The sequence below is a fragment of the Mobula birostris genome, chromosome 5 (assembly GCF_030028105.1).
Source record: "Mobula birostris isolate sMobBir1 chromosome 5, sMobBir1.hap1, whole genome shotgun sequence".
NCBI classification, from domain to species: Eukaryota; Metazoa; Chordata; class Chondrichthyes; order Myliobatiformes; family Myliobatidae; genus Mobula; species Mobula birostris.
Genome location: NC_092374.1, coordinates 189,534,307 through 189,562,055, shown reverse-complemented (window position 1 = coordinate 189,562,055; position 27,749 = coordinate 189,534,307). Strand labels below are relative to the sequence as shown.

At 42.4% G+C, this 27,749-nt stretch overlaps 1 pseudogene; it reads right to left on the bottom strand.

Annotated features, from left to right (window-relative positions):
* Positions 1-6,482: 6,482 nt before the first annotated feature.
* On the bottom strand, positions 6,483-26,357 carry LOC140198446 (signaling lymphocytic activation molecule-like; annotated as a pseudogene).
* Between the last annotated feature and the right edge of the window lie 1,392 nt (positions 26,358-27,749).

Sequence of the window (27,749 nt, the reverse complement as noted above, 5' to 3'; positions counted from 1 at the left end):
CAATGAGACCTGGGTGTCATTATACACCAGTCATTGAAAGTGGGCATGCAGGTACAGCAGGCGGTGAAGGAGGCGAATGGTATGCTGGCATTCATAGCAAGAGGATTCGAGTACAGGAGCAGGGAGGTACTACTGCAATTGTACAAGGCCTTGGTGAGACCACACCTGGAGTATTGTGTGCAGTTTTGGTCCGCTAATCTGAGGAAAGACATCCTTGCCATAGAGGGAGTACAAAGAAGGTTCACCAGATTGATTCCTGGGATGGCAGGACTTTCATATGATGAAAGACTGGATCGACTAGGCTTATACTCATTGGAATTTAGAAGATTGAGGGGGGATCTTATTGAAACGTATAAAATCCTAAAGGGATTGGACAGGCTAGATGCAGGAAGATTGTTCCTGGTGTTGGGGAAGTCCAGAACGAGAGGACACAGTTTGAGGATAAAGGGGAAGCCTTTTAGGACCGAGATGAGGAAAAACTTCTTCACACAAAGAGTGGTGAATCTGTAGAATTCTCTGCCACAGGAAACAGTTGAGGCCAGTTCATTGGCTATATTTAAGAGGGAGTTAGATATGGCCCTTGTGGCTAAAGGGATCAGTGGGTTTGGAGGAGAGGCAGGTACAGGGTTCTGAGTTGGATGATCAGCCATGATCGTACTGAATGGCGGTGCAGGCTCGAAGGCTTCAGGTTCCTGCACCTCTTCCCTGATGCTAGTAACAGGAAGAGAACGTGTTCCAGATGGTGAGGATCATTACTGATAGTTGTTGCCTTCTTGAGGCAAAGCCTCCTTAAGACGTCCTTGATGGGAGGGTTGTGCTGTGATGAAGCTGGCTGAATCTACAACCTTCTAAGGCTTCTTGTGATCCTGATAATGGAAGCTCCATGCAGGACGGCATACAACTGGCTAAAATGCTTTCTGTCATACGTTTACACCAATTTGTCTTTGGTGATTTACCTAATCTCAAACTCCCGGTGAAGTTCTGGATACCTTTATGAATGGAAATAACCTCTCAGCATCTCCCCTGTGGAACCCTGTTCAAATCACCTATCTTCATAAATATTTCTGGTTCTATGATCCACCTAGTAGCATAAATTGCTGGGGCCCTAGCAAAGATAGTTAAAATATCCTTAGCCACAGGTGAGGTACTGGAGGATTGGAGGATAGCTAATGTTCCATTGTTTAAGAAGGGCTATAAGAATTATTGGAAGGTATACTAAAGGGCTGGATATATCAGTATTTGGATAGACACGGACTGATTAGGGACAGTGAACATGGCTTTGTGTGTGGTGAGTCATGTCTAACCTGCATTATTGAGCTTTTTGAGGAAGTTACCAGGATAGTTGATGAAGGCAAGGCAGTGGCTGTTTCGACGTGGACTTTAGCAATGCCTTTGGCAATTCCATCATGGGATGATGGCATTCAAGATGAGGTGGTAAATTGGCATTATGGCAGAAGCCAGAGAGTGGTAGTAGAAGCTTGCCTCTCTTACTGGAGGCCTGTGGCTAGTGGTGTGGCGCATTGATCGGTGATGGATCCATTGCTATTTGCCATCTATATCAACAATCAGGATCATAATGAGGAAAACAATCAGCAAATCTGCGGATCATGCCAAGATTGTGGGTGTATTGGACAATGTGGAATGCCATCAGAACTTGTTGCAGGATCTGGACCAGCTGGAAAAATGGGCTGAAAGAGGGGAAATAGAATTTAATGCAGACAGGTGTGAGGTGCGCACTTGAGGAGGATCAACCTGGGTAGTACAAAAGTTGGGATTTTATGATGCAAATGGATCAGACGTTGGTGAGGCATAATTTGGAGTATTGTGTGCAGTTTCGATCCCCTACCAACAGGAAAGGTGTCAATAAAATGGGAGAGTGCAGTGAAAATTTACAAGGATGCTCCCAGGAATTGAGCGCCTGAGTTAAATGGTAGGTTTGAATAGATTAGAACTTTATTACATACAGTGTTAAAGAATGAGGCGGGGGGGGATTTGATAAAGGTTACAAAATCATGTGGGGTGTACTTGGGGTAAATGTAAACAAATTTTTTTCCATTGAGAGTGGGAGGAGATACTGGAACAAGAGGTTATTGGTTAAGAGTGAAAGTTGAAATGTTCAAGAGGAGCATAAGGGAGTATTTCTTCAGTCGGTGGTAATGAGAGTGTAGAATGGGTTACCAGCAGAAATGATAGATGCTAGTTCATTTTCAACATTCAAGAGAAATTTGGAGAGGTCCGTGGATGGGAGGGGCGTGGAGGGTTCTGGTCGAAGTGCACAGCAATGGGACAAACAGATAGGCCAAACGGCACATTTCTATCCTGTAGAATTCTATCACTTTTGGTCTTTATGGTTCTCTTTTTTTCTGGGCTTGCAGCAGACTCCAGATTTTAATCACCAGAGGTTGTGTTCTCAACTCTTTCATCACAAGCTTTGGAACCCTCACTTTAAATGCTTTTGGGAAAGATATTTCAAAGTCAAGGGTCGAAGGTCTAATTTAATGTCAGAGAAATGTATACAATATATATCCTGAAATGCTTTTTCTTCGCAACCATCCACGAAAGCAGAGGAATGTCCCAAAGAATGAACGACAGTTACATGTTAGAACCTCAAAGAACCTCCCCTGCAGCTCCCCTCTCTCCCGAGCTTAAGCAGCAGCAAGCAACAATAACCCCTGCCCCCACCAGAAGAAAAAGCATCGGCACCCACCACCGAGCACTCAAGCATGAGCAAAGCAATAGCAAAGACACAGACTTGCAGTTGCCCCAAAGACTTCGCGTTTCACCCGGTGTACAACATACCACAGACTCTCTCTCTCTCTCCCTAATAAGGGAGAAAGAGGTGTCCCCGTTTTCCCAGTGAGCAGGGAGACATAACAAACAACTCACTGGTTTACAATGTTAAAACTCTGTTACAGTCCCTCTTTATACTGAAAACTAGTTTTAACATGATTAGGTAGGGGAGTCTCCAATGATAGGTAGGCTTCATTTGCATTTGGCGTGACATCTCAGGCTTGCAGATATAGGAATAATGTAAGTACAGAGCCAACAAAATGAAAATTACTGAAAATCCCCTGTAAGTTTGCAAACAGGTGATTAAAGAAACACGTAAGTAAACATAAAGAAAGTTGAGTGAAAGGAAAAATAACACTAGCAACTTAAACCCTAATCCAACACTGTTTTACCTGCTGAGTGTCCCCTGAATTTGTGTAACTCTTATACTGTTATAGATGTTAAATAGGTGCCTGATCCCTATCTGATAAGATTGCTAATCACAGTATTTCAATGGAAATGATTGGAATCCCTTCTGGTCGAGAGCAATTATTCAAACAACATTACTAAAGTTGCCTAATCTCTATTTGCTATATTTGTGACAGTTGTTTCAAAGTAATGAGTAGTCAGATACTTCAGTCAAAGATAAGGTTATTCTTTTCTTTAGGCCTTTGGAACTCCATTTATTAAATCATTTTAGACAATTTTTAAGGCAAAGGTAGCTCAATTCTTGATGAGCAAGAGGATGGAAGTTTGTTTGGTAAACAAGAACATAAGAGTTGAAGTTACACTTAGATTATTCCCTATTTTACTGAACACCAAAACAGGCTTGTGGTCCAGGGGTGTAGCCTATACTATTAATACAAGCATTTGCCTGTTTAATGAGACCTCAAAATTGGCTATTCAGCTTGAGTGCATATCATACTCATTCACTAAGTTACACTGTAACCTAGTGATGTGTTTAGAGAAAGAAGATATTGCACCTTACTTCTTTCCGATGGGAGTGTTTTAAATGTCTTTGCAGTTCTCCAATTTTGGAGGGAAAAAGTTGGCCAGGATTCACATCCCTCATGTAAACTGCCACAAAAGACACTGAATGAGGCAAATGGAACTGAATTTTAAAACTGCATTACAGGAAAGAATATATCAATGGTTTCAGCCCAAGTGACAATTTTTTTCAGTCATCATGCTAAAATCAAAGCAGTCTTCAATTGTTTTGTACAAAGAAATAGAAATAAAAGTAAGCTCCTCAATCCTTCTCTGATATTCAACATAATTTTTGCTAATTATCTACTTTTTACTGCAATCTTCCCATATCCAGTGATTAATTTGAATACACAGAAATCAATTAAACTTTTCTTGTAACTGAACTTGTGGATTGAGATCCCACAGATTCCTTATCTCAGTACTTAATGGCATGTTCCTTATTGTGTGACTGTGACCTGGTTCTAAATTTCCTTATTTGGTGGAAATGATCAGCTGTCTATCTGCACTGTGAAGCACTGTAAGAACTTCGTGAGTTTCAGTGAGATCACCGTCCATTCTTCTAAATTCTATGGAAGACAGGCTGAGAAGACGCAGACTCACATTTTGCTACAAACTGAAACCAGCCCAGTGAAATTGCTCTGTATAAAATCATACTACATATCCCACTGGTCACAGCATGCAGGTCTGAGAAAGCTCAATTTCTTTTCATCACATTTTGCTTTATTCAGTTGTCAGCCACATCAACATATTAGCATGAACTGCATGTATTCACACCTTGTTGACCAACTTGTGCAACAATGATTTTTTGCTCACGATTATGTATGTGCTGTGTATGTTTTGCACCTTGGCCCCAGAGGAATACTGTTTTGTTCAGCTGTAGCCAATGTATGGTTGAATGATGGTTAAACTTCATTTGATCTGAGAGTTGTAAATTCCCAAGTTTTATTTTCAATGATAAATCATACCAGTCCTAAAATTTAACAAGGCCCTTCCTTTCTTTCATGATTTTCCATTATGAACTCTATGTGATGTTTGAAGCACATGACAGGAAGCTTAGACTCAAAATACTCTGCTACCCATTGTGTTTTCCCCTATTCCTTCTTCACCTTTTCTGCCTATCACCTCCCTGCTTCCACTCCCCCACCCCTTTATCTTTCCCCGTACTGGTTTTTCACCTGGAACCTACCAGACTTCTCCTCCCACCCTCCTCCCACCTTCTTTATAGGGCCTCTGCCCCTTCCCTCTTCAGTCCTGACGAAGGGTTCCAGCCCGAAATGTTGACTGATCGTTTCCACGGATGCTGCCCGACCTGTTGTGTTCCTCCAGCATGTTGTGAGGAAGCTTAGACTCTTCTCTGAGCGGCTCCTGCACCCAACATGAAACCAGTGATTTACCATCAAGGCTTTTTATTGTCATCTCAGATGTTTTTTGACCAAATGACAGCTGTCCCATCATCCCTTGGTCCTCTGTTCCACATATATCAGTCACCAACCCCTGTCTCACTTCTTCTCCTCTCCTCTTCATGCCAGCTATCTTCCCCCTCCTGATATAATGTCTTGTCCCAAAGCCTTGACAATCTTTTTGCTGCCCCCCGCCCCACGCTTTATAAACAGATGCTCCCCGAACCACTGTGTTTCTGCAGCAAATTGTTTTTTTGCTGCTGGTCGTTCCACTGCTCTTTCACTATTGCGGTGCTTTACTCCTTTAAGGGACGTTGGAATTTCTAGGTCAGTGTTGGCCCTTTCTGTGCCAGACCACCGAGGCACATTTTGCTGAAAGCCACACCGATTCCAAGTGCTTTGCTGACAAAAGCAAACATTTGTGTTGGCAAAGAGCAAGTGTATCACCTTCACACAGGGAAATGCATACAATAAATAAAGTTAAAGGCTTAGTTTACTCATAAAAAAATACAAAATGACATGCCAGAATGATACCTATACCAAACAGGAAATGATGAAAATACACTGTGGATGACAGACCATGCACAACACTTACCATTCTTCGATGCCTACAATCTCTGCCATACCAGATTATATGTAGGCAGAGGCAGTGGTTTACTTTGAGATGTAGCATAGACTAGCTGCAGACTAAAATACACAATGATTCAGTCTCCACAAATTTCATATGTTTACAATCCCCTGAGGAGAAATTCTATTTCATTGCCACCGTAAACTCTGACATTTTCTGAAAATACCCTTCGAGTTCTAGATTCTCCATTAGGAGAAACGTCACCTCAGCATCAATCTTGATTTGACATCTACCCAGAATGTTAATCTTCTGCATGGTCAGCAGTTAACCGTATGACCTCCGATCAGCTTAGATTCAACCTGCTCAGCCTTTCCTTATAAGGTAACCCTTTGACCCCATGAACAAACCAAATGAGTCTTCCCTGATCTGCCTCCAATGCAAGCTATTAGCACATCACACTTCTTCACAACTATCAACCAGATATAAACCACACCCTCGCCTCTTGGTCTCTCATTCACTCCAATTTCCCTCCTTAGGACAGATCACCTTGCTGTGTACTTCCAACATTTCTCATTTGGGGTTCCCCAGGTTGTCCCAGTCCTTCCGAATCACACTGTCATTGGAAACCTGTTCCAACACCTGGTCCACTCTCCCAATGTGCAAATCAGTACTATCAGCTGTAGGCAGTGCAAGAATTAGCTGAGCAAAAAAAAAAATTGCTAGGATTAAAGGGCACTTCAATGTCAAGCTTGTATTTGCTATGATGGATGATCAACATTGAGTGTTGAACTCCTCTCTTCCGTGTTTGTTGCCGCCAATGTTGTGTTCACATCAGGACTGTGTCATTGTATATCGTTGTGAGCTCTGCCCTTGGATTTTGCCGTCCTTTGTTTGCATCCAGTTGATGTAAATGTCTCTGTGGCTAGAAAAAAAGTAATTTCAATGACCACACGAGGAAATCTGCAGATGCTGGAATTTCAAGCAACACACATAAAAGTTGCTGGTGAACGCAGCAGGCCAGGCAGAATCTGTAGGAAGAGGTGCAGTCGACGTTTCGGGCCGAGACCCTTCATCAGGACTAACTGAAAGAAGAGATAGTAAGAGATTTGAAAGTGGGAGGGGGAGGGGGAGATCCAAAATGATAGGAGAAGACAGGAGGGGGAGGGATGGAGCCAAGAGCTGGACAGGTGATGGGCAAAAGGGATATGAGAGGATCATGGGACAGGAGACCTAGGGAGAAAGAAAAGGGGGACGGGGAAGCTCAGAGGATGGGCAAGGGGTATAGTGAGAGGGACAGAGGGAGAAAAAGGAGAGGGAAAGAAAGAATGTGTGTATATAAATAAATAAATAAATGGATAAGTAACGGATGGGTACAAGGCGGAGGTAGGGCATTAGCGGAAATTGGAGAAGTCAATGTTCATGCCATCAGATTGGAGGCTACCCAGACGGAATATAAGGTGTTGTTCCTCCAACCTGAGTGTGGCTTCATTTTGACAGTAGAGGAAGCCGTGGATAGACATGTCAGAATGGGAATGGGACATGGAATTAAAATGTGTGGCCACTGGGAGATCCTGCTTTCTCTGACGGACAGAGTGTAGGTGTTCAGCGAAGCAGTCTCCCAGTCTGTGTCGGGTCTCGCCAATATATAGAAGGTCGCATCGGGAGCACCGGACGCAGTATATCTCCCCAGCCGACTCATAGGTGAAGTGTCGCCTCACCTGGAAGGACTGTCTGGGGCCATGGATGGTAGTGAAGGAGGAAGCGTAAGGACATGTGTAGCACTTGTTCCGCTTACAAGGATAAGTGCCAGGAGGGAGATCGGTAAGGAGGGATGGGTCAATGATCCATGTGTTTAGACCTTGTGATTATCTCACTTATTCTGGAAACACAATGTCCATGGAAATAACGCAGAAGGTTGTTTAAAGGGAATTTAATACAAGATGGTTTTTGTATTTTAGCACTGGAAAATCAAAGAATTGAAAAAAATCGGTATAATTTTTAAAGTACAGGGTGGAATAGAGAGATTCTGTATTATAACGTAATGTAAAAAGTGTTTTCTAATTCTTAGCGATCTTTACATTGTGGGCTGCAGAGAACTGGCTGCAGATTTCTGCTCTCTATGATAATTTCCATCCTTCTATCTCTGCAAAGGGAGTACTTTACAGTGATGTGGAGGTTTTAACTGTGCAGAAAGCTTCATGCTATAAGACATGGTGAGGGATGGAGACATTACCCAGCTATGGAGTGAATTCCCCAATGCCTTATGGAATATTGCAGCAACAACTCTAACATAAAGAGTCACATATTCTTCCACTTCAAAAGTAAAAGAGTTTTGTACTGTACTTGTGGAGACAGATTTCAAAAATGGCAGTGTTCTAGATGAAGGTCTGATTATTTCTTTTTGGTCACCACCAGGGCAGCTATTTGAAAAAAAACACAAAACTGAGTCATAAGCAGATGAAACCATACAGGTTATCAGCTTATCAGGATTGTTTAAATTTAATGTGCTACCTTTAGCACTAACCCCTCCCTCACCCTCTCCATCTCCATCTGCATCTCTCTCTCTCCTGTTTCTTGTTCCAGTCCTGCTTGTTATCTGATTACTCATCTGTATTTTTATTCAGACCCATGGAGTGTGACCGGAGTGATGGGTTAGTCTGCAGTCAGCATCCACACCATATTGAACTGCATAACTTCTACATTGCCTTGCCAATAGGACAAATCTTACTGATAATTTTTAAAAAATTATTTTTATATTCTCCCATAGACTTGCCCCTTCCCGACAGCAATCTCTCTGAGTAATATAATCCTCGAAAAAAAGTCACCTCGTCACTGAAAGAATGCAATAAACTGATTGGATAGCTGCATCCAATCAGTTGTAAAATTCTGAAACAATAAGATCCCTCCCTAATCATATCATAGCAACATAGAAAGATAGAAAACCTACAGCACAATACAGGCCCTTCTGCCCACAAAGCTGTGCTGAACATGTCCTTACCTTAGACATTACCTAGGGTTACACATAGCCCTCTATTTCTCTAAGCTTCATGTACCTTTCCAGGTGTCTCTTAAAAGGCCCTATTGTATCTGCCTCCACAGCCACCGCCAGCAGCCCATTCCACGCACTCACCACTCTCTGCGTAAAAAAACTTACCCCTGACACCTCCTCTGTACCTACTTCCAAGCACCTTAAAACTATCCCTCTCGTGCTTGCCATTTCAGCCTTGGGAAAAAGCCTCTGACTATCCACACGATCAATGCCTCTCATCATTTTGTACACCTCTATCAGGTCACCTCTCAACCTCCATCACTCCAAGGAGAAAAGGCCGAATTCACTCAACCTATTCTCATAGGCATGCTCCCCAATCCAGGCAACATCCTTGTAAATCCCCTCTGCACCCTTCCTATGGTTTCCACATCCTTCCTGTAGTGAGGCGACCAGAATTGAGCACAGTACACCAAGTGGGGTCTGACCAGGGTCCTACATAGCTGCAACATTACCTCTCAGCTGTTAAACTTAATCCCACGATTGATGAAGGCCAATGCACTTCTTAACCACAGAGCCAGCAGCTTTGAGTGTCCTATGGACTCGGACTCCAAGATCCCTCTGATCCTCCACACTGCCAACAGTCTTACCATTAATACTATATTCTCCTGTATTGTATTTTCTGCTTCCGTAATACTAACTGACCGAGCTTCTGGCTGTCTGGCTTCAGTTTTTGTTAACTGCACAGTGCCAATTCTAGATCATTAACACTTGATGTGCGGTATTCTAAAATCTTGCAGACAGAGCTGGAGAGAATTTGTTATTGGTAGCTTTGTTTGGATGGCGTGGGTGCAATGTGCTGAGTGAGATGTACTGTAACATTGTGACATAATCAAATTGCAATTCTCTTGTGAAAGCAAGAAGCCTTTATCAAATGCAACCTACCCACACCATCAGACAGAAGACAAAAGTTCAGGCAGAGAAAGAAGGAAGCTGATCAGGGTGTGAACAAATTTGTTCCTGTTAAAAGTATCACTGGTTATTTGGTACTGAAACTGACAAAAGTGGAGAGAACATGACAGCATAAATCCAACAATCATTTGCAGCTTGTACTAACCTTTTCCCTGGCAATGCTTGTTCTCCTGATCACAACATCAGCACTGATTTATTTCTCCTTTCAGTGTCAGAAGCTCTAAATTTAAAAAAAAAACAATTGCTGTTGGAACCATATCTGGATGCTCCTTCTGTTTTGATTTCAGAAAATATTTTCTCTAAATATCTTTCCCCTTGAAGGTTACCTGTGCTCAATAGTTCCACCAGCCATAACTTCTCCATTCAAAAACCTGACTGACCACACAACCACAAGGGCACCTCAGAGAAGTCTAACCTTATCCTTAATGTGCACACTGTGGGCATTCCCTTTCACTGACCTACCCAGCTGCCATCCAGCCCCATTAGGAACTTCCACGAGGAATGAAGTATCCAGTTATTTCTCATTGGTATCAAAGCTAGACTTTGACTGGTATCAAAATAGGCTTTGGACAGGGAAAATCATATTATCCTCAGAGGAAAAACTAAATAACCATGGTGGAATTCTGTTCTTCATTGTCAAATGAATTGGGAGTACTCTTCACAGCCGATACAAATTAAGAAAACACCTGTGCCCAATCTAGGTGAATTGACATTTACATCATGATGTTGGTCACCCCTGAAACTTCCGCCCAAAGGATTTATTGATCATCCCCAATTGTCTCCCATTTCCACAATGCAAACAGCATTCTGTGATAATGGATATAAAAACTGCCTAATCAGACAGACTTTTGACGTTAATGGTGAATCCTGTGGGCAATGTTCCCAATGCTTGGCTGTCCCTGCATTCTCTTATCCTTTGCTTCAGCCACTGAATAGCAGATAGTGTAGGGGCAGGAGCAGGAAACCGAGCAGGTTACTCCCATTATCTTTGCTTTGCTCACAGACTGGAATTTCACTTTTGCAACATGAACCATTCCTTCAATTCTGGCTGTCTAGGTGGTTCTTCAGACTGTCCAATTCATAACCATTATAATCACCTTTTATCTCCATTGAAAAATTCCCAGCTTGATTTACTTATTTGTCTACAGCACCTTCTCAAATAATGATTGTGTGCTGCATTCTCTTTGTTTCCTCAGCCTCCACCCTCAGTGTACAACATCCAAGAAACATTTGCTGTTCGTAATGAAACCCATACAGCACAGTTAAGAAGTTACATTATCTGTAAACTAGTTTAAATGGAATGCAGATATATAAACATCACTCAACACACATCAAAGTTGCTGGTGAACGCAGCAGGCCAAGCAGCATCTGTAGGAAGAGCAATATAAACATCACTAAAACTTTTAACACCAGATTGCATTACATGGCCCTTCAGAGCAACACGCATTGCTGTTCTGCAATGCACCACTGTTAGGAATGAGATAACTTGGATCCATTCAATACTGAACTTGCTTTTGTGAACTGAGCTAACTCCCAATTGTGGTTCACAGTTTGGCCCCGCATATTCTTAAGATCCCATAAGGGGTACACAGATGGTTGCTGAACAGCAGGGAAATCCACACCCCTGGCAATGGAGAGTATGAAAAGCAAGACTGTTTCTTTATGTGTTGGATTACAAAGAGGAAACTGGGGTCCGTTGTGTTGGGGTGGAGAGATGTTTGAGATTTGTAGCTGGGGGAGAGGTTATCTAGTCAGGTGGGTACCTCCAATCAAGTGATGGCAGAGAGCTTGTCCAGTGTTGTGGGTTGGAACCATGGGGGAAATACAGTGTGCGGTGTAAGGCCTGACTGACAGGCACTGCAAAAGCTGTCTTCTGCAGTGACAGGCCGAGAAATGGTGATGGCCATTCTGAAGTGAAGGAAAATCCCAGGGATAGTGTGCGTTGAGGGCCGCTGCACTTTCCTGGGATGCTCTTTGTCAAGCTGCAAAAGGGATCAGAACTGGAGTAACGCACTTTGCAAAGCACCACATTTTATAGTCACCAAATTTCATTAAGCACGCAGCACACGTGGTAGAACTTGCAGACAGTTATCCCGAGTTCAAGGATTTATTTGTTTTTCTACTCAGGAGGTGGTATAGCTTCACTCATAATTGCACAGTGATAGGCACTGGTTTAGTGAGACCATACGTGATGGGAACTAAAGCGAGAGATCCAGTTAATAAAGACTAACTTGAGGCTAACTATTGTGATGGGCATTACCAGGGGTACACATTCTGACTTAATAAGAATACTCAAGAGTACTTGCCTTTATTGAACTTGAGTTCTCTCTTCCAATACAAAGTGAAAACAATAGCCGTGATGAAAGCTATCAGAGCAATGGTAGTAATTAAACGAATGTGGAATGGCTTCAGTAGCTTCTCACCTGAAAAGGGATGGACATTCATCTGTGATTCTCTCAACATGTGAGTTAAACTTGCCTTAAAATAGGAAATACAACAGACTGGGGAGCTGAGATCAAGAGGAGAGCTGATACAGAGTGTGACATTAGCATTCAGTGAAGGAACAAAAAGATTTTACATGTCAGTTATTTCCTGTAACATGCTTGTGATGACACATGCGTGAAGCTGCAGTACAAAGAATCCCTACACTACAGAAGGAAGCTAGCCACCAATCCCTGCATTCCCACTCCTTTGGTCTTTCCACACAGCCCAAGAAAATTATTTTCTCTATTGGAAACCCAGATTGAATGTTTCCACCAATCCTACACATATTTGATTGCACAGCCCAACCACTCCATACAAAAGCAAGTTCCCTCCCATTGCTTGTGCCTTTCACCCAGTATCTGTGACTTGTAGCCATGGAAACATCTGCTAATAGAAAAACATCAAGGATACATCAAGATGTATAAAATGCTAAGAATAGACAGCCATTTGGAAATGGCTAATATAAGAGGGTATAATAATATAGTGATTGGAGAATAGTACAGAGCGTTCAATAGTTCCAAAGAATGTCTGCAGTATACATCCTGAAAGTCTTACTCTCTGCAGATGACCTCAAAACAGAAGAAAAATCCCAAGGAATGAATGACAGAAAAGATGTAAGAACCCTAAAGCCCCTTGTCCCCTCCCACACACAAGCAACAGCAAGCAGCTTTAACCCTCTCCCCACTTTTTCCAGCAGAGAGCATCAACACTCCCACCAGCCATCATACAAGAAACAGCAGAGCCCCTAAGAAAGACCATGGTCTACAGTCCATAAAAGAAAACTCTTCAACACCCCTCAGGCTCTCTGTCTCTCTCACCTAGGCAGACAGATATCACTCCTTCTACTGTAGTAGAGGGACACACAGTCGCTGTTTCGATGTTAACACCACTTTTATTTGAGTTTCCCCCAACTCAAGAACCAGCAGCACTCACTCACTCACCATCGAGACAGAGAGTGATCATCCGAGTGCAGACACCTCTGACAGTCTCGATGTTTCAGTTCCCAATGATGCTTCAGTGTTTGACATCGGCAAGAAATCAGGTCAACAAATCAAGTCCACACAAGGTCACAACCCGAAGGCGCTATCTTCCAAGCCTCTCCTGGAGATATTGAAAATGCGGCTGATTGGCAAGCTCCAAGAACAGAAACACGCTGCTGTCAAGCTCTGACTCACCCATAGATCGGGCCAGAATGAATAGGGCAGCAAAGGTACGTCTGGAGTTTTATACTCAGTCTGCATATTTCTAAAAATCATTGATCTATCTCAGACCTGACCTGATCCATTGTATGGGTACTGAAATTATAATAGAAAAGAAATAAATAACTGTCACTATTTGAGAAAGGTTTACGAGTATTAAAGAAGTAATGCACCAACCTTCAGTGACTAGACAGAGCTTTCTGAGATCCACATTCATAGTTGCCTCACTGACAGGGTTTGTCACTGTGCAGTTGTACACTGCGTTGTTATCACTCAGCCTTAAGGACAATTCCAGCCTTCTCCGTCCATCAGTCAGTACATGTGACTCATCGGCCGTGACTTCATCATCTTCTGTCCACCAAGAGTAAACTGGCTCCGTGCCACGCTCCAATAAACAGTGCAAACTAATGTTACATACCTCACCTGAGTTGAGCTTGCTGCTGTTTATTACTGGTGTTGATACAGATTCTGTTTATAAGAAAAACACAAATGAAGATAATGGTTATCAACAACTAGGTATTAGCCATGAATCTCTCACAAGAACTTTGATATAGGGCTAGGAGAAGCCTGCTCTGCCATTCATCAATCTCATTTTCACCCTATCCTAAATTCCTTTTATATACAAAAGATCTATCTACTTTAGTATTGATTGACCTTAATAATTAAGTCTCCCCAGTCTTCTAGAGTAGTCTTACCCCTTAGTCTGACTCTAGCCTTCTCAGGCTGGGCAGATATCCACCAAGCATCCACTCTATTAAGAGCTATGAGATTTGTTTCTTAAGTTTTGGTGAGATTACCTTTCATTCTTCTGAACTTTTAGGAATACAGGTGCACACTACTCAGTCTCTTGAATGGAAACCCATCCATCCCAGGAACTGTGCTGCTGACATTTAGTTAGAACTCCCATGTATGTCATGTTTTAAATAAGGAGACCAAAATGGAACTTGTATGAACAGCTTTGTGAGTACTAGGAACATTTCTTGTCCATGTTATCTCTGTCCCACATGGATTTTCAGTTAGCAAGCTCAATAGACCAGCAGCTTCCTCTCCTGTTCTTCACTTTCACATCACTTCTGCACTGTACAATTCTCCTTCCAAATAGTAAGGAGGAGAGGTAAATGCTGCTGACGTACCCTCTCACCACTGAACATTGTGGTTTCTGGGACAATAGGATGAGTACGCAGGTGGCAGCAAGTATTTATTGTAAGAGATCATATTGTCAGATGACTTAGTGTTCCCTCCCAGAGGGGAACCATCCAATTATTTTGCCAGCACTATGTACAGTAAACAGACAGTGCTTCAGACCGGGTCCTTCACAAAAGCAAGTGCTGCATCTGAGCAGTGTTTCAGTGTTCCCTCTGCCTTGTGTATCCCACAGGCTTCAGCTCAGACCACAAACATCTCCCCTTTCATCTTTAATTACTCTAAAAATGTCAGACCAGAATATATATTATAATTAAAATAATATTACCATAAATTTGCAGTTCCATCACTTCATGATGGAGATCTGTATTGCTCCTTGCATTTATTTCGTACAGACCTTCATCACTGTCTGTTAGGTTCCATATTTCCAGGCTATAGTCCTTCAGGTTTAATGTCATCCTCTCTCTGTTGCAAGTTGTTGGGCTGTTTGTGTATTTGACACATAATTGAATCTTTTTTTGATGAGATGAATTTGTATAGTCCCAAGTAATGATTGAAATGTTTTCTCCTGGCAGATTTCCTGGCAAAACGACTGACTGTCCCAGTGCCCCATTCACCACACGACGAGTAGCCAGATTCCCATCAGTCTCTGCCAGAACTGAAACAGAAAGACAAACCATTAGTCCCAGTGTATTGGTGTACACATTTCCATAGCATGGTCACTCAGCAGCGTCCCAAACTCAAGGGACAAGAGGAAGCAGGCAGATGAGGACACCACCTCATGATGAGGGGATGCTCTTTCACCTCAGTGGCACACGGGGTGTCTAATGACAGTGGAGGAAGACAATTGAAACACAGAAGTGGATTTCTGATAGAAAAGCTATGTTCAATGCAAGGCTGTGAATACACAGAGCATTTTTGTTGGTGACACACGAGACTGCAGTTACTGATACATAGAACAAAAATAATCTGCTGGAGGAGATCAGCATTTCAAACAGCTTCTCTGGCGGGGTGGGGGGGGGGGTTGCTGTTAATGTTTTGGGTAGAGACCCTACATCATGACTTACCTTCACAGATGCTGCTTGACCCGCTGAGTTTCTCCAGCAATTTGTTTTTTTTTAACCACAGTTTCATTCTTTTGGCTCAGCATTCATCATTGCTGGCTCTAAATCCTGGAACTCCCTCCCCAACTCCATCATGGGAGCACCTTCCCCAGAGGGACTGCAAATGTACCAGAAGGAGAAAAATAGAAATAAACTAGCATTTAAAAAATTATCCAACACTGAGGAAGGACAGGAGGAAATTGGTCTGAGCTGATAATACTACTAGAGTTATTAAGCAAAATGACCTTTTTTTGTGCAGTAAAGTTTTGTCATTGCATAGAAGATGAAAACACATAAAAAGAACAAACACCAGGTCTGAGCATTCTATATATTGATCCTGTCCCAAGAAGGATCCTTTCAGAATAAGAATTATCTTGTTAATTCCTTCCTCATCCCACTGATACTTTCAAAGTAATCATTAAACCAGATTAATCATCAATGAAATTCTTCCTGAAAGAAAGAAAAATTGTACTGTTCAAAGATCATGTGGGTGGTGGCACACAATGTAATTCACATCCATTGATTCATGCCAAGGATTAGATCAAATGACAGAGGGGCAGAAATAAACAAGAGAAAATCTGCAAATGATGGAAATCCAAGCAATACACACAAAATGCTAGAGGAATTTTGCAGGCCAGGCATCATCTATGGACTGCCTGTCGAAGGGTGTTCGCCTTAAGCGTCAACTGTACTCTTTTGCATAGATGCTGCTTGGCCTGCTGAGTTCCTCCAGCATTTTGTGAGGGGCCATTTGGCCCATTGAGTCTGCTCCACCATTCCATCATGGCTTTAATTTTTTTTCCCCTTTCAACTTCATTCTCCTGCATTCTTGCATGTTGTTTGACACCCTTACTAATCAAGGACCTATTGACCTCCATTTTAAATATGCCCAACGGCTTTACATTCTTTACACAGATTCACCACCCTCATTCAGCATTCAGCCCATTTCTCCATCACTGCTTTTATTATTGATAATTTTTCTAACCACCTCATTTATTGAAATTTTGGGGCAGATTTCCAAAGTGATTAGTATTAACGCTATTAGAGTGGCAGCAACCCAGGTTATTGCTCCAAAGCTGTCTGTAAGGAGTTTGTACATTCAACACATAACTGCATGGGTTTTCTCCGAGTGCCCTGGTTTCCTCCCACATTCCAAAAAAGCCTAGTTTAGTAGGATAATTGGTCACATGGGTGTAATTGGGCTCAGTTGGACCGGAGTCGCCAGTTACCCTGTTGTATCTCTACATAAATTTAAATCTTAATTGTTTCCTATTATTAATAATTACCTTCACATATTTTTTTCTGTCAAATTCAAGGCAATCAAACTAACATGCTGAATATGAACGTTTAAGCTTGAAAAGTATCAGCAGCTTAATTATTAATATTTTATTTCAACCTAAGATCAAACCCAGAGAAAAATAAAGCCATTTGTTTGAAAAGCAGTATTAGATAAGTGTGGCACAGCATTCCATACATCCACCACTCTCTGGGTGAAAAAGTTTTTCCTCAACTCCGTTCTAAATGGCCTACCCCTTATTCTTAAACTGTGGCCTTTGGTTCTGGACTCACCCATCAGCGGGAACATGCTCCCTGCCTCCAGTGTGTTCAATCCCTTAATAATCTTATACGTTTCAATAAGATCCCCTCTCAGCCTTCTAAATTTCAGAGTATACAAGCCCAGTCGCTCTGATCTTTCGACATATGACAGTTCCGCCATCCCAGGAATTAACCTTGTGAACCTATGCTGCACTCCCTCAATAGCAAGAATGTCCTTCCTCAAATTTGAAGACCAAAACTGCACACAATACTCCAGGTGTGGTCTCACCAGGGCCCTGTACAGCTGCAGAAGGACCTCTTTGCCCTTGTACTCAATTCCCCTTGTTATGAAGGCCAGCATGCCATTAGCTTTCTTCACAGCCTGCTGTACTTGCACGCTTGCTTTCAATGACTGATGTACAAGAACACCTTGATCTCACTGTACTTCCCCTTTCCCTAACTTGACTCCATTTAGATTATAATCTGCCTTCCTGTTCTTACCACCAAAGTGGATAACCTCACACTTATCCACATTAAACTGGATCTGCCATGCATCTGCCCACTCACCCAGCCTGTTCGAGTCACCCTGCATTCTCATAACATCCTCCTCACATTTCACACTGCCTCCCAGCTTTACGTCATCAGCAAATTTGCTAATGTTGCTTTTAATTCCCTCATCTAAATCATTAATATATATTGTAAACTGCTGCGGTCCCAGCACTGAACCCTGCGGTACTCCACTGGTCACGGCCTGCCATTCCGAAAGGGACCCGTTAATCGCTACTCTTTGTTTTCTGTCAGCCAGCCAATTTTCAATCCATGTCAGTACTCTGTCCCCAATACCATGTGCCCTAATTTTGCCCACTAATCTCCTATGTGGGTCTTTATCATAGGCTTTCTGAAAGTCCAGTTACACTACATCCATTGGCTCTCCCTTGTCCATTTTCATAGTTACATCCTCAAAAAATTCCAGAAGATTAGTCAAGCACGATTTCCCCTTCGTAAATCCAAGCTGACTCAGACTGATCCTGTTACTGCTATCCGGGTGTGTCGTAATTTCATCTTTTATGATTGACTCCAGCAATTGACTCTATCGTAGTCGCTTGCACTTGCAAGACATTAGACAGTACACCATGCTTAGAGCGTACAGTTTTAAAATAAAACCAGTTGTGTATGTTTGTGTTCAACAAGCAGTATTTTTGTCGCTGATAGTTGGTTAGAGATAAACTAGGACAATTAAGAATTGTTTTGTTCTCTGCATTTTAAGCAATCAGGGGTGGAGATGCCAGAAACGGCCGGGAATACAATTAAAATGATTTAAATACCTTAACAAGTTAGGAACTATGATAAATTTAAAGGTATTAACAACTAAAGCGAGTATTACAATGAAAATGAAGACCTGTAGGATGCAATCATTGCATTGATTGTATGAAACCAGTCCATTATCTACACTAGGTGTCTGCACTGATTATGTCCATTTACAGTTAATCAAAAGAACACAGCAGCATTCACTGGATTAATTCCTCCTTCGAAAACTATTAGGAACTAATACAGTTTTATAGAAGTGTTGATAGTATTCTAATTTTCTCTAGTTTTTCTTTATTTAAATACACAGTTTGATACTCAGTTAACTGTTAGTTTGGCCTTTTTATTACATTTTTAACTATCTACATGAAACTTCAGCTATTTTGGGCAGCTGTTTAATTAGGCCAAAATGTGCTGGTCCTGATGTGTCAGAATTAACTATAATCCAATCTACTATAAAATATCCTGATGTTAGGGAGTCTGTGTGACTGATTATGTAAGGCTGCGAATAGATGTGAATGTGACAAACACAGAGAATGGCTGTGTACCATTTGAATAAGTTCAGCTTCCCAGGGTACAGCCATTCCACCCCTTCATCTCTGCTACTGATCATTGCCCACAGGTTCTGTTACTAACCCAAATTGTGATGACATTGCCCACACTTGCACTGCGGATTCTTGACAGAGGATAAAGGAGATGGGAAAGCAAAATGACAAAGGATCACAGATGATGACTCTGGATACCACATGTAGGTGAAGTTATATAGCAGGAACACACCCTTCAATCTGTTAGATATGTCCCAAACATTTGCACTAATCCAACACTGATCCCATTTTAGTTCTACCACTCAACCATACCGGAGGAGGGGGAGAGTAGTGATTCACAGTAGCCAATTAACCCACCAACACTTTGGACTGTGGGAGGAGACCTACATGCTCACTGGAGGGACTCCACATAGACAGTGCTGTCAATCAGGATTGAAGCAGGGTCATTGAAGCTGTGAGGTGCAGCACTACCAGTTGTACCACTGAGTGAGGTGCTTCTTGGGACAAACATTCATGTCTGTGCTAATGCTCCAGTGAAGTGCCCGATACCATTCTTGTGACATCAGCTATTGATGGCTCTGGTATGGAGTTTGTTAGTCAGGCTTATTGTTGTGTGCACAAGTACAGTGAGGTAGAGGTATAATGAAAAACTTGCATGCAGGAGAATAGAGGTTCATCTTCAAATCATTCTCTGGGGCTTCTGGACAAAGAGCTCCCAGATTGTACTCCATCCAAAATCAACACATAAAATATGAACATATGAGCAAACACGACATTCTGAGAGGTATAAACAGGGTAAATAGAAGTAGGATGTTTCCATATGTTGGTGAGAATAGAGCTAGAGGTCATAGGTTAAGAGAAAAAAGTTGAAATATTTCAAGGGAATAAAGAGGGATCCTCTTCGCTCAGAGGGAAAGAGCTGTCATGGAAGTAGCGGTTGCACATTTGATTTTGGCTTTTAAGAGAAACTTGAATAAATACATGAATGAGAGTAGTATGGAAGGCTATGGTTGGTGCAGGTCACTTAATAATTTGGCATTATTAATGGGCCAAATGGCCTGTTCCTCTGCTGTAGTCCTCTATGTCTCTAAAGCCATCCCTCTGTATTTTAATTATTACCTATACTAAGCTCCTGTAATATATCATCACTGCTTATTACAATCTCATTTACACAGCAATAATAGAAACAGAATATGCATACTGTTCTTCCAGTTTAATCCCTCCCACAATGGGAAGCTCAATTTGACATTGTATCACGGAGTGTGGGCTACAGCTGTTCCTGGGTGTCAGCGTGAGATTGTTCTGGGTCTCCCACTAACATGCAGTAAAAGGGGATGTTATCTGCTCCTTTGAGAAACCTTGCCCCCTTGTTTGGGTGGATGGAAGAGAACCCTCCTCAGACAACATGGTCATCCCTGGGACTGGAACTGAGACCTTGGCCAATATCCTTGGTGAATTCTAGACAGGTTTGCAGTTATATTAGACATGGGCAATTCCCAAACACCGACAGCAGCAAGGTAACCATTAATACAGCGAAATACGCCATTGGTAACCTGGTTCTGAGAGGATGCCGTAAATCTGGGTGCACAGGCTCAAATGCTGATGCAAATAAATAAGCAGAAGCCCCACAGAGTATTCATAAGTGAGTGGCATCAATGTCAAATTTATTGCCATGAAAATGAGGTCTTTACAGCAGCAGTCCAGTACACTACAAACATGGCATATGGAAGTAACTGTTCTTAAACATATATTAACACAAATTATATATAAATTACAGAACACAATAAACAAAGATAACATTATGACATTAGTGCAAATTGAGAGACTGCATTAGGGATTAAAAGGCCTGTCAAGAATAGGGGTGTGTACTGGAGGGTGTTAAATGTGTTTAAGAAAGGAATAAGGAAAGGTGAGTGGTAGGAGCATGGAATGTGCTGTCAGGGTAGTAGTAGAGATAGATACATTATATTATCCTGTGACAATCTTGGAAGCTATCAACCGATGAGTCTCTTGTCAGTGATGGACAAACTATAGGAGAGGGTTCTTAGAGACAGGATTTATTAGAATTTGGAGAAGGATAGATTGATTAAAATTAGTGAGCCTGACTTCATTCAGGGCAGGCAGTGTCTCACAAGGCTGAGGGAATTATTCAAGGAAGTGACAAAACACTGTGATTAATATGGAGCAGTGGATATGGTGTACATGGATTTCAGTGAAGAATTTGATAATGCTCATTCATAAAGTCAGAAGACATAGGACCCACGGAACCTTGTCTGTGTGGAGTCAGTATTGGCTTGCCCACAAAAGGCAGAAGGCAGTATTAGATAGAGCAGAGCCTACCTGGATGTCTATGACCAGTAATGTTCCACAGTGATCTGTTCTGGGAATCATACCTATTGTGACTTTTATAAATGACTTGGATGAGGGAGTGGTAAGGTGCTTAGCTTGTTTGAAGATGACCCAAAGTTTAGTGCTGACGAAGGGTCTCAGCCCGATATGTCGACTGTACCTCTTCCTATAGATGCTGCCTGGCCTGCTGCGTTCACCAGCATTTTCTGTGTGTGTTGCTTGAATTTCCAGCATCTGCAGATTTCCTCGTGTTTGCAAAGTTTAGTGCTGTTGTGGATAGTGTGAAAAGTTGTTGTAGATACAAATTGGCCATTGGTACGATACAGAAAAATGGTAGATAGAGTTCTAAATGGGACAAAGATAGGATGTAGAAAATTGTGCTGAGAAATGACAGGTAGAATTCAATCCAGAAAATTGTGAAGTGATTCACTTTGGAAGGTCAAATTGGAAGGCAGAATACCTTGGAAGGTCGAACTTGAAGGCAGAATACAGAGTTAATTCTTATCAGGGAGGAGGAACAGAGGGATCTTGGGGTCCACGCCCATAGATCCCTCAAATATTCTGCACAAGTTGATAAGGGGTTAAAATGGCGTAATTATTTGTTGCCCTTTATCTGTCAAGGAATTGAATTAAAGAGCCATGAGGTAACCCTATCAAACTCAGATTAGACCACATTTGAAGTATTGTATTCAGCTCTGGTCTCCTAACTATAGGAAGGAAATGTGCAAAGGAGACTTGCCAGGATAATGGCTGGAATAGAGAGCATGTCTCATGAGAAAAGGTTGAGTGAACTAGGGCTTTTCTCTTTGGAATGAAGCTGCCTTGATAAGGGAAATGTACAATGATAACAGGCATTGATAGACTAAATGGGCAGAGCATCTTTTTCAGAATGGAAATTGCTAATGTAACAGGGCATAATTTTAAGAAGTTTGAAAGAAAGTATGGGTGGTTGTCAGAGGTAGGTTTTTTGCAGAGAGTGGTGAGTGCATGGACTGTGCTCCAGGGGATAGGGGTAGAGACAGAAAGAATAGAGATATTTAAAAGATTATTAGATAGAGATATAAATAAAAGAAATATGGAGGGCAATGCAGGAGGAAAGCATTGAATTGAATTGTCCTTTTTACTTATATCCTTCATATATATGAGGACTAAAAATCTTCACGTTACGTCTCCGTCTAAATGTACAATGTGCAATTTATAGTAATTTATAGTAAATAATATGTACAACAGGACAGTCAATCTAACATAGAAATACAATTGTATTAGCATTGATCTTGGAGTAGATTAAAAATTCGGCGCGGCATAGTTGGCCTATGTTGTGCAGTACTGTTCTAAGTTTCTGACGTGATAGCAGAGGGGGAAAAAGCTGCTATCGAACTGTTAACCTGTTAACATTTTATGTAACACTAATTTCAATCTTCGCCATTATATGCTTCAAGAAAATGACGTACTCTGAAATTAAGTCGGTTCCAGCCATGAAGTTTGTAACTCAGTTCTGGACGGTTGAAAGAATAGGACCTATCAAGTGTGACAGTGGGAAAGTATGTATGAAACCGGAGGACATAGCAGAGGTACTTAATGAGTACTTTGCTTCAGTATTCACTATGCAAAAGGATCTTGGAGATTGTAGTGATTACTTGCAGCGGACTGAAAAGCTTGAGCATGTAGATATTAAGAAAGAGGATGTGCTGGAGCTTTTGGAAAACATCAAGTTAGATAAGTCGCCAGGACAGGATGAGATGTACCCTAGGCTACTGTGGGAGGTGAGGGAGGAGATTGCTGAGCCTCTGGCGATGATCTTTGCATCATTAATGGGGACGGGAGAGGTTCCGGAGGATTGGAGGGTTGCAGATGTTGTTCCTTTATTCAAGAAAGTGAGTAGAGATAGTCTTACCTCAGTGGTTGCTAAGTTGATTGAGAAGATCCTAAGAGGCAGGATTTATGAAAATTTGGAGAGGTAAAATATGATTAGGAATAGTGAGCATGGCTTTGTCAAGGGTAGGTCATGCCTTACGAGCCTGACTGAATTCTTTGAGGATATGACTAAACACAATGATGAAGGAAGAGCAGTAGATGTAGTGAATATGGATTTCAGCAAAGCATTTGATAAGTTACCCCAAGCAAAGCTTATTGAGAAAGTAAGAAGGCATGGGGTCCAAGGGGACATTGCTTTGTGGATCCAGAACTGGCTTGCCCACAGAAGGCAAGGAGTGGTTGTAGACGGGTCATATCCCGCATGGAGGTTGGTCACCAGTGGACTGCCCCAGGGATCTGTTCTGGGACCCTTACTCTTTGTAAGTGACCTGCTTGAGGAAGTGGAGGGATGAGTTAGTTAGTTTGCTGATGACACAAAGGTTGGAGGTGTTGTGGATAGTGTGGAGGGCTGTCAGAGGTTACAGCGGGACATTGATAGGATGCAAAACTGGGCTGAGAAGTGGAAGATGGAGTTCAACCCAGATAAGTGTGAAGTGGTTCATTTTGGTAGGTCAAATATGATGGCAGAAGATAAGACTCTTGGCAGTGTGGAGGATCAGAGGGATCTTGGGGTCTGAGTCCATAGGCTCAAAGCAGCTGCGCAGGTTGACTCTGTGGTTAAGAAGGCATACGGTATATTGGTCTTCATCAATCATGGAATTGAATTTAGGAGCCGAGAGATAATGTTGCAGCTATATAGGACCCTGATCAGACCCCAATTTGAGTACTGTGCTCAGTTCTGGTCGCCTCACTACAGGAAGGATGTGGAAGATACAGAAAGGGTGCAGAGGAGATTTACAAGGATGTTACCTTTGATGCCCTGGCTACTCAGATACCTATCAATCTCTGCCTTAAATACACCCAATGACTTGGCCTCCACTGCCACCCGTGGCAACAAATTCCATAGATTCACCACCTTCTGACTAAAAAAATTTCTTCCCATTTCTGTTCTGAATGGGCGCCCTTCAATCCTTAAGTCATGCCCTCTCGTACTAGACTCCCCCATCATGGGAAACAACATTGCCACATCCAATCTGTCCATGCCTTTCAACATTCGAAATGTTTCTATGAGGTCTCCCCTCATTCCTCTAAACTCCGAGGAATACAGTCCAAAAGCGGACAAACGTTCCTCATATGTTAACCCTCTCATTCCTGGAATCACTCTAGTGAATCTTCTCTGTACCCTCTCCAAAGTCAGCACATCCTTTCTTAAATAAAGAGACCAAAACTGCCCACAGTACTCCAAGTGAGGTCTCACCAGCACCTTATAGAGCCTCAACATCACATCCCTGCTCCTATACTCTATTCCTCTAGAAATGAATGCCAACATTGCATTCGCCTTTTTCACCACCGACTCAACCTGGAGGTTAACCTCGAGGGTATCTTGTATGAGGACTCCCAAGTCCCGCTGCATCTCAGAACTTTGAATTTTTTTCCCCATTTAAATAATGGTCTGCCTGTTTATTTCTTCTGCCAAAGTGCATAACCATACACTTTCCAACATTGTATTTCATTTGCCACTTCTTTGCCTATTCTTCCAATCTATCCAAGTCTCTCTGCAGACTCTCTGTTTCCTCAGCACTACCGGCCCCTTCACCTATCTTCGTATCGTCAGCAAATTTAGCCACAAAACCATCTATTCCATAATCCAAATCGTTGATGTACAATGTAAAAAGAAGCGGCCCCAACACGGACCCCTGTGGAACACCACTGGTAACCGGCAGCCAACCAGAATAGGATCCCTTTATTCCCACTCTCTGTTTCCTGCCAATCAGCCAACGCTCTATCCAAGTATGTAACTTTCCCGTAATTCCATGGGCTCTTATCTTGTTAAGTAGCCTCATGTGTGGGACCTTGTCAAAGGCCTTCTGAAAATCCAAATATACAACATCCCCTGCATCTCCCTTGTCTAGCCTACTGGTAATTTCCTCAAAAAATTGTAATAGGTTTGTCAGGCAGGATTTTCCTTTAAGGAATCCATGCTGAGTTATGCCTCTGATCGTGTGGATAGTCAGAGGCTTTTTCCGAGGGCTGAAATGGTTGCCACAAGAGGACACAGGTTTAAGGTGCTGGGAGTAGGTTCAGAGGAGATGCCAGGGGTAAGTTTTTTACTCAGAGAGTGGTGAGTGCGTGGAATGGGCTGCCGGCAACAGTGGTGGAGGCGGATACGATGGGGTCTTTTAAGAGACTTTTGGATAGGTACATGGAGCTTAGAAAAATAGAGGGCTATGGGTAAGCCTAGTAATTTCTAAGTAGGGATATGTTTGGCACAACCTTGTGGGCCGAAGGGCCTGTATTGTTTTGTTGGTTTTCTATGTTTTTATGGTTATTTCCAAAATTTCCAGAACAAATATAAACCTGGTAATTTATGCTCCTATGTGGCAATATAACCTTGGGTTTATTTTCTACGCATTTCGATCATTAATCGGTTTCACATTTTATTCCAAGCGTGCTCGCAACGGTGTGAGAGGCAGGTACTTTGCCTAAGACAGGTACTGAGGTTCTGTACGGAAAGTCTCCCCAGTCCCCGATCTGGAACGGGAAACATGGCTGACAGAGTGAAGAAACTCACTCCAAAAGATGATTGGGTGTCTGAAAGGAACTGGGCAAGAAACGGCTGCGACAAGTTTACCAAGTTCTGAAATTCAGTGCACGGGCAAAGCCAAAGCAACAGAATCACTCGTTGCAGTCCCCTTCCTCGGTCTCAGTGTTTAACCCCTCCACCACCTTCCCCCACCAGTTTAAGATGTAAAGCCGAGAACTCACCTCCCGAATCGCTCAGCAGCAGGTAAATAATCGTGAGGCCGGAGACGATCCCAGAGCCTATCTTTGCCATTTGTTCTGTGAAGAGAAGATTGTCATTAAATGTGGTAATGCTGCACTGGCTTTGGTTATATCTTTCGGGTGGGCGAGCAACAGAAACAGGCGGGGAGGTTGAAAACAGTTTGAAAGGGAGATGCGAGAGTGAAGAGGGAACGTTCAGTCCATCGCGGACGATGTCAGCTCTTAGCTGAGCGATCTCATTGGTCCTCGCCATTACACCTGTTCTCCTACAACCTATTTTTCCTCCACTTTCCATCGACTTCCTTTTATCCATATAATTCAGACAGACAGCACCCGAATGAAGCAACAGAATCCACGCCGATCTTTATCTGCCCATTTTCACCAATGCGACATGAGCCCATTTTTAATTCCCTTCGTATCCCCATCAATTAGAAAACCATAGAAACCATAGAAACTACAGCACAGAAACAGGCCTTCTGGCCCTTCTTGGCTGTGCCGAACCATTTCCTGCCTAGTCCCACTGACCTGCACACGGACCATATCCCTCCATACACCTCCCATCCATGTAGCTGTCCAATTTATTCTTAAATGTTGAAAAAGAACCCGCATTTACCACCTCGTCTGGCAACTCATTCCATACTCCCACCACTCTCTGTGTGAAGAAGCCCCCCCTAATGTTCCCTTTAAACTTTTCCCCCCTCACCCTTAACCCATGTCCTCTGGTTTTTTTCTCCCCTTGTCTCAGTGGAAAAAGCCTGCTTGCATTCACTCTATCTATATCCATCATAATTTTATATACCTCTATCAAATCTCCCCTCATTCTTCTACGCTCCAGGGAATAAAGTCCTAACCTATTCAACCTTTCTCTGTAACTGAGTTTCTCAAGTCCCGGCAATATCCTTGTAAACCTTCTCTGCACTCTTTCAACCTTATTTATATCCTTCCTGTAACTTGGTAACCAAAACTGAACACAATACTCCAGATTCGGCCTCACCAATGCCTTATACAACCCCATCATAATATTCCAGCTCTTATACTCAATACTTTGATTAATAAAGGCCAATGTACCAAAAGCTCTCTTTACGACCCTATCTACCTGTGACGATACTTTTAGGGAATTTTGCATCTGTATTCCCAGATCCCTCTGTTCCACTGCACTCCTCAGTGCCTTACCATTAACCCTGTATGTTCTACGTTGGTTTGTCCTTCCAACGTGCAATACCTCACACTTGTCAGTATTAAACTCCATCTGCCATTTTTCAGCCCATTTTTCCAGCTGGTCCAAGTCCCTCTGCAGGCTCTGAAAACCTTCCTCACTGTCTACTACACCTCCAATCTTTGTATCATCGGCAAACTTGCTGATCCAATTTACCACATTATCATCCAGATCATTGATATAGATGACAAATAACAATGGACCCAGCACTGATCCCTGTGGCACACCACTAGTCACAGGCCTCCGTTCAGAGAAGCAATTCTCTACTACCACTCTCTGGCTTCTTCCATCGAGCCAATGTCTAATCCAATTTACCACCTATCCATGTATACCTAGCGACTGAATTTTCCTAACTAACCTCCCATGCGGGACCTTGTCAAAGGCCTTACTGAAGTCCATGTAGACAATATCCACTGCCTTCCCTTCATC